This window comes from Triticum dicoccoides, chromosome 4A, assembly GCF_002162155.2.
Source record: "Triticum dicoccoides isolate Atlit2015 ecotype Zavitan chromosome 4A, WEW_v2.0, whole genome shotgun sequence".
In the NCBI taxonomy this organism is placed as follows: domain Eukaryota; kingdom Viridiplantae; phylum Streptophyta; class Magnoliopsida; order Poales; family Poaceae; genus Triticum; species Triticum dicoccoides.
Window position 1 is genome coordinate 562801126 of NC_041386.1, and position 16153 is coordinate 562817278.

Below are 16153 nucleotides of genomic sequence, written 5' to 3' on the forward strand. Positions count from 1 at the left end.
CCCACACACTAATCAACCCCCTAGGCCACTGACAGCGGGCCCCACCCCTGGTCAAACCCCAGTCAGCGCTGGGTTTGACCGGGATTAGCTCCTGTGTCACTGATGTGTGGCCCCCACACGTCAGATTTGACCTGGGGCGCCCAGTTGACCCTGCTGACGTCACTGTGACATGGGGCTGACGCAATAAGTATTTTCTGGATTTTTATTATTATTCAGGAAATTTCAGAAAATTGTATAAACTTCAATAAATCATAGAAAATCAACCGTAACTCCAAATTAAATAATTTATATATGAAAAATTATCAGAAAAATTCAAGGAATCCATCTGTACCATTTTCATGCATGTTAGAGCAACTTACCACTACTGTTTAGGACAAATGAAGTGAAGGGCATTTAAATAATCACATATGGAGTTTGAATTTGAATCTTGTATTCAAACCAACTTCATTTAATCTGTTGTTAGTTGCATTAGCCCAAAACACATTCATTTTGCCATGTCATGATCATGCATCATATTGTGCATTGCATTGATTGTGTTCCCTTCTGTGTTGCCGGTATTTGTCCCCTCTCGATAGACGTGATACCGATGATGTGATCGTTGACACTGATGAAGACTCAATGTTATCTTCAGAAGTGCCAGGCAAGCAAAACCCCCTTGTTCATTTCGATACAATCCTACTCTCTCGCTCCTGCTCTCTTTTACTGCATTAGGACAACACCGATTCATCTGTTACTTGCTGCGGTAGCTGAACCCCTTTATCCTTTGCATGACCTGTCATTGCCACAGTAAATAGATGAAACCCACTAGCATGAGTAGGAGTTGTTTGAGCCCTGTTGTGCCTACTCATTCATGCTTGTTTTTCATGCCTGCTACTGCTTAGAGTTGTGTCAGGTCTGATTCATCGGGGATGAATCAGAGGTGTGTGAACATGTCCTACTGTGTGTGTGAGCTAAGTGTGTGAACACGATTTGGTAAAAGGTGTCGGTGAGAGGCCATGTAGGAGTACATGGTGGGTTGTCTCATTGAAGCCGTCCTTAGGAACTGAGTTCTGTGTTTGTGATCCATGACTCAGCTACTACCATACATTGGGCCCTGAAATATGACCCCGCTCGACTTCTTATTCACCCTCGTCCTCTGTCCAGGAGTTGCAAGTAGTTTCTGGTGTTTGTAGTATGCTGGAGGCCGTGGACAGCGCTGACCGTAGGGGTGGGCTGTGATGCGGTAGGCACGTGGCCGGGTAAACCGGGCGCCCGTTTGGTGTCACGGAACCCTGTTCACATCGTTTGGGGCTGTGAGCGAAACTCCGGCCGGATCTCCTCATGGATGGAACCCGAATAGGCGATAAACCTGGACTAGAGACTTGAGTGATTAGGTAGGTCGTGGCCGACACCCACGTTGGGCTTCCGCTTGAAGGTTGCCGAGTACATGTCGTGTAAACGGCGGTAAGTGGTGAGAGCGTGTGTGAAGAAGTACACCCCTGCAGGGTTAACCTAATCTATTCGAATAGCCGTGTCCGCGGAAAAGGACTTCTGGGTTGCTTATATCAGTTCATAGACAAGTGAAAGTGGATACTCTAAAATACGCAAGATAAGCGTGAGTGCTATGGATGGCGTTCTCGTAGGGAGACGGGAGCGGATTCATAGTGGTGTATTGATATGGTGAATATGTGGACTCGTGTGCGCCACCTCAAAAAAGTTACTCGCAGTCGTAGTTCAGGATAGCCACCGAGTCAAAGCTGGCTTGCTGCAGTTAAACCCCACCATCCCTTTGTTGATAATGATGCATATGTAGATAGTTCTGATGTAAGTCTTGCTGGGTACATTTGTACTCACGTTTGCCTATTTTATGTTTTTGCAGAGAGACTTCAGTCTCACTAGTATTTCCGCGTGGTCTTCGACGTTTAGCTTGTTACCTCAGCTACGATCTTGTGCCTCGGCAGGATTTGGTAGATAGTCAGGCTTCTCAGCCTTTTTCATTTATAGATGTCTGTACTCAGACATGATAGCTTCCGCTTGTGCTTGATTTGTATGCTCTGAATGTTGGGTCATGAGACCCATGTTTGTAATATCTCGCTCCTCGGAGCCTATTGAATAGATTACTTGTGTCGTAGAGTCATGTTGTGATGCTTCGTTGTATTTGCACATATCGAGCATATTGTGTGTATGATTGAAATGCTTGGTATGTGTGGGATCTGACTATCTAGTTGTTTATCTTTAGTAGCCTCTCTTACCGGGAAATGTCTCCTAGTGTTACCGCTGAGCCATGGTAGCTTGCTACTGCTCTGGAACACTTAGGCTGGCCGGCATGTGTCCTTCTTCGTTCCTGTGTCTGTCCCTTCGGGGAAATGTCACGCTTTGAGTACCGGAGTCCTGTTAGCCCGCTACAGCCCGGTTTACCGGAGTCCTGCTAGCCCAGTGCTACAGCCCGGACCCACTTGCTGATGACCGACACGTTCGAAGCTGGGTCATGGATGCCTGTCCCTGTAAGTCTGTGCCACTTTGGGTTTACGACTAGTCATGTCAGCCCGGGCTCTTTATCATATGGATGCTAGCGACACTATCATATACGTGAGCCAAAAGGCGCAAACGGTCCCGGGAAAAGGTAAGACGACACCCGTGGGGATACCGTGCGTGAGGCCGCAGAGTGATATAAGGTGTTACCAGCTAGATCGATGTGACATCGAGTCGGGGACCTGACACAAACCAACTTCATTTAATCTGTGGCTAGTTGCATTAGCCCAAAACACATTCATTTTGCCATGTCATGATCATGCATCATATTGTGCATTGCATTGATTATGTTTCCTTCTGTGTTACCGGTATTTGTCCCCTCTCGATAGACGTGATACCGATGATGTGATCGTTGACACTGATGAAGACTCAATGTTATCTTCAGAAGTGCCAGGCAAGCAAAACCCCCTTGTTCATTCCGATACAATCCTACTCTCTCGCTCCTGCTCTCTTTTACTGCATTAGGACAACATCGATTCATCTGTTACTTGCTGCGGTAGCTGAACCCCTTTATCCTTTGCATGACCTGTCATTGCCACAGTAAATAGATGAAACCCACTAGCATGAGTAGGAGTTGTTTGAGCCCTGTTGTGCCTACTCATTCATGCTTGTTTGTCATGCCTGCTACTGCTTAGAGTTGTGTCAGGTCTGATTCATCCGGGATGAATCAGAGGTGTGTGAACATGTCCTACTGTGTGTGAGCTAAGTGTGTGAACACGATTTGGTAAAAGGTATCGGTGAGAGGCCATGTAGGAGTACATGGTGGGTTGTCTCATTGAAGCCGTCCTCAGGAACTGAGTTCTGTGTTTGTGATCCATGATTCAGCTACTACCATACATTGGGCCCTGAAATATGACCCCGCTCGACTTCTTATTCACCCTTGTCCTCTGTCCAGGAGTTGCAAGTAGTTTCTGGTGTTTGTAGTATGCTGGAGGCCGTGGACAGCGCTGACCGTAGGGGTGGGCTGTGATGCGGTAGGCACGTGGCCGGGTATACCGGGCGCCCGCTTGGTGTCACGGAACCCTGTTCACATCGTTTGGGGCTGTGAGCGAAACTCCGGCCGGATCTCCTCATGGATGGAACCCGAATAGGCGATAAACCTGGACTAGAGACTTGAGTGTTTAGGTAGGTCGTGGTCTACACCCACGTCGGCTTTCGCTTGAAGTCTGCCGAGCACATGTCGTGTGCAGACGCTAAGTGGTGGAAACATGTATGAAGAAGTACACCCCTGCAGGGTTAACATCATCTATTCGAATAGCCGTGTCCGCGAAAAAGGACTTCTGGGTTGCTTATATCAGTTCATAGACAAGTGAAAGTGGATACTCTAAAATACGCAAGATAAGCGTGAGTGCTATGGATGGCGTTCTCGTAGGGAGACGGGAGCGGATCCATAGTGGTGTATTGATATGGTGAATATGTGGACTCGTGTGCGCCACCTCAAAAGAGTTACTTGCAGTCGTAGTTCAGGATAGCCACCGAGTCAAAGCTGGCTTGCTGCAGTCAAACTCCACCATCCCCTTTGTTGATAATGATGCATGTGTAGATAGATCTGATGTAAGTCTTGCTGGGTACATTTGTACTCATGTTTGCCTATTTTATGTTTTGCAGAGAGACTTCAGTCTCACTAGTAGTTCCGCTTGGACTTCGACGTTTAGCTTGATACCTCAGCTACGATCTTGTGCCTCGGCAGGATCTGATAGATAGTCAGGCTTCTCAGCCTTTTTCATTTATAGATGTCTGTACTCAGACATGATAGCTTCCGCTTGTGCTTTGACTTGTATGCTCTGATTGTTGGGTCATGAGACCCATGATTGTAATATCTCGCTCCTCGGAGCCTATTTGAATAAATTACTTGAGTTATAGAGTCATGTTGTGATGCCATGTTGTATTTGCACATATCGAGCATATTGTGTGTATGCTATTGAAATGCTTGGTATGTGTGGGATCTGACCATCTAGTTGTTTATCTTTAGTAGCCTCTCTTACCGGGAAATGTCTCCTAGTGTTTCCACCGAGCCATGGTAGCTCGCTACTGCTCCGGAACACTTAGGCTGGCCGGCATGTGTCCTTCTTCGTTCCTGTGTCTGTCCCTTCGGGGAAATGTCACGCGATGAATACCGGAGTCCTGTTAGCCCGCTACAGCCCGGTTCACCGGAGTCCTGCTAGCCCAGTGCTACAGCCTGGATTCACTCGCTGATGACCGACACGTTCGATGCTGGGTCATGGATGCCTGTCCCTGTAAGTCTGTGCCACTTTGGGTTTACGACTAGCCATGTCAGCCCGGGCTCCTTATCATATGGATGCTAGCGACACCGTCATATACGTGTGCCAAAAGGCGCAAACGGTCCCGGGCCAAGGTAAGGCGACACCTGTGGGAATACCGTGCGTGAGGCCACAAAGTGATATGAGGTGTTACATGCTAGATCGATGTGACATTGAGTCGGGGTCCTGACAATACCCATGGAGGCGCGGCGAACAGATCTCGTGATGCAACGAGGGGAATGGAGGTGAGGTGGAGGGGGTTGGGGGCTTACGGAAGAGGATGAGGCCTCCGAAGGCGTCGACGAGGGAGGAGTAGGCGACGTGGCGGATGGAGAGGTCGAGGCAGGCGTCCCACTTGGCGTCGAGGTCATACCGCAGCGGGATCCCGGACCTGGTGGGCGGGACGGCTTCGTTGCCGGCACCGGGGCCGGGGCGAGGGCGGGCAGTGGCGCGAGACGAGGAGCGGCGGTCGCGTGGCCGCCGGCATGGCGCACGCGGCGGGGGGCATGGGGGCGGACGAACGGAGGAGAGGAGGTGGAAGGGAGGCCGGCGGCGAGTGGGTTGGGACAGGAGAGGAGGTTGGGGATCTGGATCGGGCTGCATTTTTTTTGAGACAGACGGGGGATGGCTGGTGTGGGCCGGTTGGTGGGGTGGGAGGTGGTGGTGGGGTGGGAGTGTGCATCGGACCGGGGTGGACACGCTTAGTAGTAGCGTGGGGGTCTTACCTGCGCTATTACTACTTACTTAGTAGTAGCGCCCGTTTTATACCCCTCGCTACTACTATGGCCTATCCCGGGAGCATTGTTGGAGACCATTTAGTAGCAGCGCGGGTTTATACCCCTCGCTACTACTATCAACTTAGTAGTAGCGCAGTTTTTATACCCCTCACTACTACTAATTAGCAGTAGCGCCCATTTTTAAACCGCGCTACTGATAAACTTCTGTGTATAAGTTTTTCCCTAGTAGTGTGATCTGATCAATACGGGGAAGAGCAAAAGGATCAGCCGGACAAGCCTTGTTCAAATCTGTGTAATCCACACACATACGCCAGGTGCCATTCTTCTTGAGTACAAGCACCGGGTTAGCTAACCATTCTAGGTGAAAGACCTCCACAATGAACCCGGCCGCCAAGAGCCGGGCCACCTCTTCTCCGATGGCCTTACGCCTTTCTTCATTGAACCGCTGGAGAAACTGTTTGACAGGCTTGAACTTTGGATCGATGTTAAGAGTGTTCTCAGCGAGTTCCCTCGGGACACCCGGCATGTCTGAAGGTTTCCATGCAAAGATGTCCCCGTTCTCACGGATGAACTCGATGAGTGCGCTTTCCTATTTCGGATCCAAGTTTACGCTGATGATGAACTGTTTGGATGAATCGCCAGGCACAAAGTCAACCATCTTGGTGTCATCAGCTGATTTGAATTTTAACTCCGGCTCATGCTCTGTTGTTGGTTTCTTTAATGACGTCATGTCCGCCGAGTCAACATGATCCTTGTAGAATTTCAACTCCTCTGTTGCACAAACAGATTCAGCATAGGCAGCATCCCCCTCTTCACATTCCAAGGCTATCTTCCGACTCCCATGGACTGTAATGGTGCCCTTGTGACCCGACATCTTGAGTTGTAAATATATGTAACACGGCCGAGCCATGAACTTGGCATAAGCCGGCCGCCCAAACAGAGCATGATATGGGCTTTTGATCTTAACCACTTCAAAGGTTAATTTTTCTGCTCTGGAGTCATACTCATCCCCAAAGGCTACTTCCAGCTCGATCTTACCAACTGGGTATGCCGACTTACCAGGTACCACACCATGAAAAACAGTGTTGGATTGTTTGTGATTTTTATCCGTCAATCCCATCCGGCGGAACGTCTCATAGTAAAGGATGTTGATGCTGCTGCCTCCATCCATGAGTACCTTAGTAAACTTGTACCCACCAACCTGAGGTGCCACCACCAAAGCCAAGTGACCTGGATTATCAACCCGGGGCGGGTGGTCCTCTTGACTCCACACAATAGGTTGCTCTGACCAATGTAAATAACGTGGAATTGCCGACTCAATGGCATGGACGGCCCTCTTATGGAGTTTCTGGTCCCTCTTGCATAAACTGGTAGTAAAGACATGATACTGTCCGCTACTCAACTGCTTTAGGTTGCTTTGATAGCCGGATTGCTGCTGCTGCTGATTTCCTTGGCTGTGTTGCTGATTATATCCTCCTTGGTGACCAGGATAAGCCTGACCGTGAAAACCTCCTCCGCTTGAACCGGCGCCCGGGCCCTGAAAGCCGCCTCCTCCTGAGCCGCCACCTGGGCTGTGACCCCCATCAAATGGATTTGAATTTTTAAATGCCTTCATGATCATGCAGTCCTTCCACAAGTGGGTGGCTGGCTTCTCCTGGGTGCCGTGGTTTGGACAAGGTTCATTCAACAACTGCTCAAGGGTGGGGCCTGACCCGCCTGATCGAGGGGGTTGTCTGCCCTTGCGCCGCTGATTACCACCCTGCGCATTAGTGTTAGCAACAAACTCATCAGCCTTACCATTACCGTTGCCGCTGATTCGCCGGGTTATGCTGGTGACCCTTGCCATTGCCGTTCTTCTTTCCCTTCGTTGCATTTTCTTCATCAGACACCGGGTCTTTAGTGGTATCAGAATCAGCGTACTTGACAAGAGCCGCCATCAACGTTCCCATGTCATTACAGTCATGTTTAAGGCGCCCCAACTTCTGCTTTAGAGGTTCAAAACGGCAATTTTTCTCCAACATCAAAACTGCTAAGCCGGCATCCATCTTATCAGATGAATGTATTATCTCCTTGACCCGGCGCACCCAATGGGTTGTAGATTCTCCATCCTCTTGCTTGCAATTGGTCAGGTCCACAATCGACATTGGCCTCTTACATTTATCCTTAAAGTTCTGGATGAACCGTGCCTTTAACTCTGCCCATGAACCGATAGAATTGGGTGGCAATCCTTTCTACCAGGTTCGAGTCGTTCCATCCAACATCATGGTAAAGTACTTGGCCATTGCAGCATCGCTAACTTCCAACAGCTCCATAGCCATCTCATAACTCTCAATACAAGCCCCCGGCTGTAAGTCAGCCGTGTAATTAGGCACCTTACAAGGCCCCTTGAAATCCTTGGGCAACCGCTCATTGCGTATGGCTGGGACCAGGCAAGGTACGCCTCCGGTTCTTGTAGCCACTCCTGCCCCAATCGAGGTTGCTGGATAAGCTGGAAAGGTTTGGGGAGCCGCCTACTCCGCTGCTATCTGAGCCGCCCGTTCCGCCTCTTGATGAATCCTCTCCTGATCCGCTAAGTTAAGGGCTCCAGCCCGCCCCGGCTCATGCCTATTTGGCTGGTTGTGGCGTTGAGCGTTACTTGACATTTCTGCGGACTCCATGCGCCTACTGTAGCTTGGGCTCCAGCTTGGGCGAGGGGTTGAATGAATCCTGTCTCGACTGTAGGAGAATGCATCCTGCTGGGCCAAAGCTGTCTGAAGTAGTTCTCTTACCCTTCGGGTTTCAATGGCTGCTGGCGAGTCGCCTTCCATTGGGAGAGCTGCCAAATGAGCCGACGCTGCGATGAGGTTTTCCATGGGGTTGGAGAAGTGACCCGAAGGTGTTGCTACATAACGAGGAGGAGCTGTATTTATGCGAGGTGGCTCCATGGTCCGTGGCTGAACCGGTACACTGGGTGTCGTGACCCGGTTTGCTTCCAGCGGGTTGCTCCCCCAGCTCCGGGCGTATGGAATAGGTTCCTCGGATCCAGCGTTAGAGGCAGACGCGACTGAGTTTTCTGATGCCTCCTCCTCATGACCTCATTCGATGCATTAAGATCCACCGAGAGCCGGAAAGTTTCTGCTTGAAGCTGCTGGGCACGAGCATCCAGAGCTGCTCGTTCTACTGCCATCCGGGTTTCCTCCGCGGCTAGAGTTTCGTTTTCTTGCACCATCTCCTCCTGCACGCGTGCCACTTCTGCATTGTGCTAGGCTTTATCCGCCGGTTCTACCACAACAGTTAACAGAGCCGTCAGTTTATCCGTGAGGTCCATTAGAACCTGAGCCGGGGGGCGCGCGGGGTCTCCTGACCCGGCAGCTGCCGACTCGGTGGCTGCTGCTGTCGCTGCGGTGGAGTTCTGCCCGGGCTGCGTCCCTGCCATGAAGACTCTGACCCAATTCAGTGACTCAAGGGGATCCGGAATACTACTGCCATCAGAACAGCCCCCGAGCACGCCGTCTTGTAGTTGGTACAACGAGTCCGTCTCACCCATTGATGATGCAGTATCGGAGCAGATGGCCGTCTCCCCGCCTTCCATCGATCCTTCGGAGTATTCACCGCCATGGATGCAGCCTACGAAAGCATGCTTCACAACATATTGAACATGAGCGGACCCGGCGCTCTGAGCCGTTTCGATGAGGTCGGTGTGGACGTCCGGCTGAGGGCCTGTCTCGCCAATCCGGCCGATGAAGACATGAATTCCACCGAAGGGGACCCGGTACCTGTACTCGATCGAGCCGGCCTCGGGGCCCCAGCCTTCGTCGTCGATGTAGAGTTTGCCGCGACGACTCTTGGTCATCCGGCCACAGCGTATCCCTTGAGCCCTTTGAAGTTGCCCTTCAAGAACTCAAATCCACCGTGCGCTGGCCCCACGGTGGGTGCCAACTGTCATGGAATTGTCACGGCAGATGTCCTAGAGCAAGGACTTAGTCGTAGGGCCATCGCACAAGGAAGCTTAAAGGGGTTAATTGGGACAAAGGACACGAGAGAGTTTTTATACTAGTTCAGCCCCTGACGATGAAGGTAAAAGCCTATGTCTAGTTGGGATTGGTATTGCTGAGGTTTCGATCTCCAAGAGGCTCAACTCGTCGGCTTGGTTATCGACTTGGTTGTTTCTTGCCCTAAGCCACCACCGGGCCGTCCCCTTATATACATGGGTTCACGCCCGCTGGCCTATAGAGTCCCGACCGGCTTATAATCATGTCCGGCTCGGTGACTTCCTTTACATGCCTTTCTTTTCAAGTCTTTCCTTATATACGGCGGTTTACTTATATTATCGGGCCTTAAGCCGGCCCTAGGCTTTTGGGCCTTCTATAAGACTTCATGAACTACAATCTTGAATGTTTATTGGGCTTCTTGCGTAACTCGCCATTGAAGCTGACCCGGCCCCCCCTGGGCGGGTCTCAACTGATAGTAATATCCCCAACAATACCAATATTTTCCGTAAGTTTAGCACTAAATATGGACTTGATTCTGAGAAAGTAGCTTCTTTATGTGAATCTTTTGCTACTTATGTTGATCTCCCTAAGGAGAAGTGGTTTAAATATCACCCCCCATAGAAGTAAAAGTAGCTGCACCTATTAAAGTTGAACAAAAGACTGTCACTTATAATGATCCTATTGTTCCTACTTGTTATGTTGAGAAACCACCTTTCCCTGCTAGGATAAAGGATCATGCTAAAGCTTCAACTGTGGTTCGTAAAAGCAATATTAAAACATATACACCTCCTGAGCAAGTTAAAGTAGAACCTAATATTGCTATTGCTAAAGATCTCTTGTCTGATAATATTGATGGGCATGTTATTCAGTTCTGCAGTGAAACTGCTAGAATTGCTAAACCTTGTGCTAAAGATAAACATAGACCTGTGGGAGGCGTGCCTGTTATTTCTATTAAAATAGGAGAATTTTTTTATCATGGCTTATGTGATATGGGTGCTAGTGCTAGTGTTATACCTTATGCCTTGTATAAAGAAATCAAGCATGAAATTGCACCTGCTGAGTTAGAAAATATTGATGTCACAATTAAACTTGCTAATAGAGATACTATTTCAACAGTGAGAATTGTTAGAGATGTTGAAGTCTTGTGCGGGAAAACTAAATATCCTGCTGATTTTCTTGTTCTTAGTTCCCCACAAGATAGCTTTTGTCCCATTATATTTGGTAGACCCTTCTTGAACACTGTTAATGCTAAGATAGACTGCGAAAAGAATGTTGTTACTATTGGCTTGGATGATATGACTCATGAATTTAATTTCTCTAAATTTAGTAAACAACACCGTGAAGAAGAATTGCCTAGTAAGGATGAAATTATTGGTCTTGATTCTATTGCCGTACCTCCTAATGATCCTTTAAAACAATATTTGCTAGACCATGAGAATGATATGTTTATGAATGAAAGAAGGGAAATAGATGAAGTACTATTTAAACAGGAACCTATGCTAAAACACAATTTGCCTGTTGAAATCCTAGGGGATCCTCCTCCACCTAAGGGTGATCCCGTGTTTGAGCTTAAACCGTTGCCTAATAATCTTAAATATGCTTATCTTGATGAAAAAAAGATATATCTTGTTATTATTAGTGCTAACCTTTCAGAGCATGAAGAAGAAAGATTATTGAAAACTCTGAAGAAGCACCGTGCTGCTATTGGATATACTCTTGATGATCTTAAGGGCATTAGTCCCACTCTATGTCAACATAAAATAAATTTGGAAGCAGATGCCAAACCAGTTCGTGATCCTCAACGACGTCTGAATCCTAAAATGAAAGAAGTGGTAAGAAAATAAATACTAAAGCTTCTAGAGGCGGGTATAATTTATCCCGTTGCTGATAGTCAGTGGGTAAGTCATGTTCATTGTGTCCCTAAGAAGGGAGGTATTACTGTTGTTCCTAATGATAAAGATGAATTGATTCCACAAAGAATTATTACAGGTTATAGGATGGTAATTGATTTCCGCAAATTAAATAAGGCTACTAAGAAAGATCATTACCCCTTACCTTTTATCGATCAAATGCTATAAATATTTTGCAAACATACACATTACTGCTTTCTAGATGGTTATTCTGGTTTCTCTCAAATACCTGTGTCAGCTAAAGATCAATCAAAGACTACTTTTACATGCCCTTTTGGTACTTTTGCTTATAGACATATGCCTTTTGGTTTATGTAATGTACCTGCTACCTTTCAAAGATGCATGATGGCTATATTCTCTGACTTTTGTGAAAAGATTTGTGAGGTTTTCATGGACGACTTTTCCGTCTATGGATCTTCTTTTGATGATTGCTTGAGCAATCTTGATCGAGTTTTGCAGAGATGTGAAGAAACTACTCTTGTCTTGAATTGGGAAAAGTGCCACTTTATGGTTAATGAGGGCATTGTCTTGGGGCATAAAGTTTCTGAAAGAGGTATTGAAGTTGATAAAGCCAAGGTTTATGCTATTGAAAGGATGCCATGTCCCAAGGACATCAAAGGTATAAGAAGTTTCCTTGGTCACGCCGAATTTTATAGGAGGTTCATTAAGGACTTCTCAAAAATTTCTCGGCCTTGACTAATTTATTACAAAAAGATATACCATTTGTCTTTGATGATGATTGTGTAGAAGCATTTGAAATACTTAAGAAAGCATTAGTCTCTGCACCTATTGTTCAGCCACCTGATTGGAATTTACCCTTTGAAATTATGTGTGATGCTAGCGATTATGCTGGAGGTGCTGTTTTAGGGCAAAGAGTTGATAAGAAATTAAATGTTATCCATTATGCTAGTAAGACCCTAGACAATGCTCAAAGAAATTATGCTACTACTGAAAAAGAACTTTTAGTAGTTGTATTTGCTTGTGATAAGTTCAGACCTTATATTGTTGATTCTAAAGTAACTATCCACACTAATCATGCTGCTATTAAATATCTTATGGATAAGAAAGATGCTAAACCTAGACTTATTAGATGGGTTCTCTTGCTACAAGAATTTGATTTGCATACTGTTGATAGAAAAGGAGCCGAGAACCCCGTTGCAGACAACTTATATAGGTTAGGGAATGTTCTTGATGACCCACTACCTATTGATGATAGCTTTCCTGATGAACAATTAAATGTCATAAGTACTTCTCGTAGTACCCCTTGGTATGCTGATTATGCTAATTACATAGTTGCTAAATTTATACCACCTAGCTTCACATACCAACAAAATAAAAAGTTCTTCTATGATTTGAGACATTACTTTTGGGATGACCCACATCTTTATAAAGAAGGAGTAGATGGTGTTATTAGACGTTGTGTACCTGAGGATGAACAGGAACAGATCCTACGCAAGTGCCACTCCGAAACTTATGGAGGACACCATGCGGGAGATAGAACTGCACATAAAGTATTGCAATCCGGTTTTTATTGGCCTACTCTCTTCAAGGATGCCCTTAAGTTTGTCCTATCTTGTGATGAATGTCAAAGAATTGGTAATATTAGTAGACGTCAAGAAATGCCTATGAATTATTCACTTGTTATTGAACCGTTTGATGTTTGGGGCTTTGATTATATGGGACCTTTTCCTGCCTCTAATGGATATACACATATTTTAGTTGCTATTGATTACGTTACTAAGTGGGTAGAAGCTATTCCAACTAGTAGTGCTGATCATAACACTTCTATTAAAATGCTTAAAGAAGTTATTTTTCTGAGGTTTGGAGTCCCTAGATATTTAATGACTGATGGTGGTTCACATTTTATTCATGGTGCTTTCCGTAAAATGCTTGCTAAATATGACGTCAATCATAGAATTGCATCTCCATATCACCCACAATCTAGTGGTCAAGTAGAATTGAGTAATAGAGAACTCAAATTAATTTTGCAAAAGACTGTCAATAGGTCTAGAAAGAATTGGTCCAAGAAACTTGATGATGCATTATGGGCCTATAGAACTGCATATAAAAATCCTATGGGTATGTCTCCATATAAAATGGTCTATGGAAAAGCATGTCACTTACCTCTCGAACTAGAACACAAGGCTTATTGGGCTATTAAAGAACTAAATTATGATTTTAAACTTGCCGGTGAGAAGAGGTTATTTGATATTAACCCACTTGATGAATGGAGAACCCAAGCTTATGAAAATGCCAAGTTGTTTAAAGAAAAGGTTAAAAGATGGCATGACAAAAGGATACAAAAGCGTGAGTTTAATGTAGGTGATTATGTATTGCTATACAACTCTCGTTTAAGATTTTTTTTAGGTAAAATTCTCTCTAAATGGGAAGGCCCCTATGTTATCGAAGAGGTCTATCATTCCAGTGCCATAAAAATCAACAACTTCGAAGGCACAAATCCGAAGGTGGTAAACGGTCAAAGAATCAAACATTATATCTCAGGTAATCCCATAAATGTTGAAACCAATATTATTGAAACCGTAACCCCGGAGGAATACATAAGGGAGACTTTCCAGAATGTTTCAGACTCCGAAAAGGAATAGGTATGTGGTACAGTAAGTAAACCGACTCCATAATAATTTCTAAGGCAATATTTCTCCATTTTGGAATATTTAGAAAAATAGAAAATTAAGTAGCAGCCCAGGAAGGACACAAGGGCCCCACGAGGGTGGAGGGCGCGCCCTACCCCCTGGGTGCGCCCCTACCTCATGAGCACCTCGTGTGCCTTCCGGACTCCGTTTTCTTGCACGATACATATTTTGGTCGGTAAAAATTCGTTATATAATCTCCTGGGGGTTTTGACTCCCGTATCACGCAAAAATCTCCTGTTTTTGTTTCGAGCTGTTTTTCTGACAGATCTAGATTATCATGACGTCCCCAAGTGCTTCCATGGACAAGTTCTTTGAGAAGGTCATCAACCCTTACCTCGTGGAGGTGCTGCGACACCCTCAAACCATTGAGATGCGTGATGGGTTGCTGCACATCCGCGATGCTAAGGGACCAAAGGGAACCGGAAGCGTGGAGACGAGGCTCGAAGCAATGGAGCAACAAGTTTTCAAGTGCCAAGGGATGGTGGAGCGTGGAATCAACGCTAGCCACACGATGCTCGCGGAGTTCACTAACAACTACAAGCCGGATGCCAAGAACACCGAGGAGGCCATCTTCAATCTACATGAGAAGATCGAGCACCTCCAAGCCCAAATCTATGACATGCAAAACCAAAACTGTGAGTATGAATATAGATTCAAAAGAATGAGTTTGGCTGCAGATTCGAGGATTCCGGAGACTCGATCATCCTTCTATGATGGTGAACCTATGCCTTGGAAGATGGATGACAAGCCCGCATCATCAACAACACCTCCACCTTCTTCACCAACCAAGGAGATATAATCGCATGGGTATGGGCACTCCCCCTGGCAACTGCCAAGCGTGGGGGAGGTGTCCCGGTATCGTATCACAATAACAACTCCTATCTTTGCTGTTTTCCTTAGTTCGATCCTATTAGTAGTATTTTGATCTAGTAGAATAAAGTTTATGTGTCCTCGGGAGCGCTTTTCCTTATATAAGAGTTTGTCCAGGGTTGTCCTTTGCTACAAAAAGGATTGGGCCACCTTGCTGCACTTTATTTACTTTTGTTACTTGTTGCTCGTTACAAATTATCTCATCACAAAACTATCTGTTACCACTTATTTCAGTACTTGCAGAGAATACCTTGCTGAGAACCGCTTATCATTTCCTTCTGCTCCTCGTTGGGTTCGACACTCTTACTTATCAAAAGGAATATGATAGATCCCCTATACTTGTGGGTCATCACTAACCCGCCGCCGCTGGTGAGTATCTGCTCCCCCTTCTTCGCCCATGCATTGCTTTTCATCCGACCTGCCCACCCAGACGCGGGGCAGCACTTTCCTTGCCAGGGAGTAGTAAACGCGCCTACTCCGGGCCACCAATGGATTCCGGACCGCGAGGAGAGCGGCGTGGGCGACCCCGAGCTAGGGGCAGCGGCGTTAGAGGATGGAGGCGAGGACGATGCCACTGGGGCAGGCGGCATTGGAGCAGGCGGAGCCGCAGGAGGCGGCGCAGGAGGAGACAGCGATGTCCGGTCCTGGCCGGATGTTGATGGAGACAGCAAGGGGCAGCGCCACCCTAAAGGTGTCGTGAGGACGGGAGCCGGCCCTTACACGTCGCAGCTAGCTAGCGAAGCACCGACCGCTGCACCCGGCGCTCCCAAGCGTTGCGCCGAGGGGATGTTCAGTAGCAAGCCGCCCAAGAAAGCGAAGAAGGCGGTTGCGACCAAGCGCCACGAGGCCGCGTAGACGGCCGCCACCCGGAGGGCCCCGAAGTAGCTCCCCATGGTATCCGGGTAAGTGCATCTGCTGCACTATCTTGATTGTTTTTCTTTTCCCTTGTGAATTTCTCATCCTTGTTTGCTTGCTGAGGAGGGCGCCTAATGCCAGAACGCGGGCTCCATCTGCCTCACTAATTGGGTCAGGAGGCGGCTCTGAAAGGACCCGGCATGTGGATCTGGTCGCCGCCCTCCGGGAGGCCATGGAAAGGAATGCGCGCGAAGCACATGAGGAGTGGTATGCTGTAGAGCGGGCGCGGGCCGATGCCCAGGTGGCCGCATTGGCGCAGGTGGAGGCCTAGGCAGCAGCGACGGCGCAGTCGGAGACGGCGACCAAGGCGCAAGCAGAGGCCGATGC

General features: G+C 47.3%; 1 pseudogene; it reads right to left on the reverse strand.

Annotated features, from left to right (window-relative positions):
- The window catches only part of LOC119283654, a 16271-nt pseudogene extending 10896 nt beyond the window's left edge, over positions 1–5375 (reverse strand).
- Positions 5376–16153: the final 10778 nt, after the last annotated feature.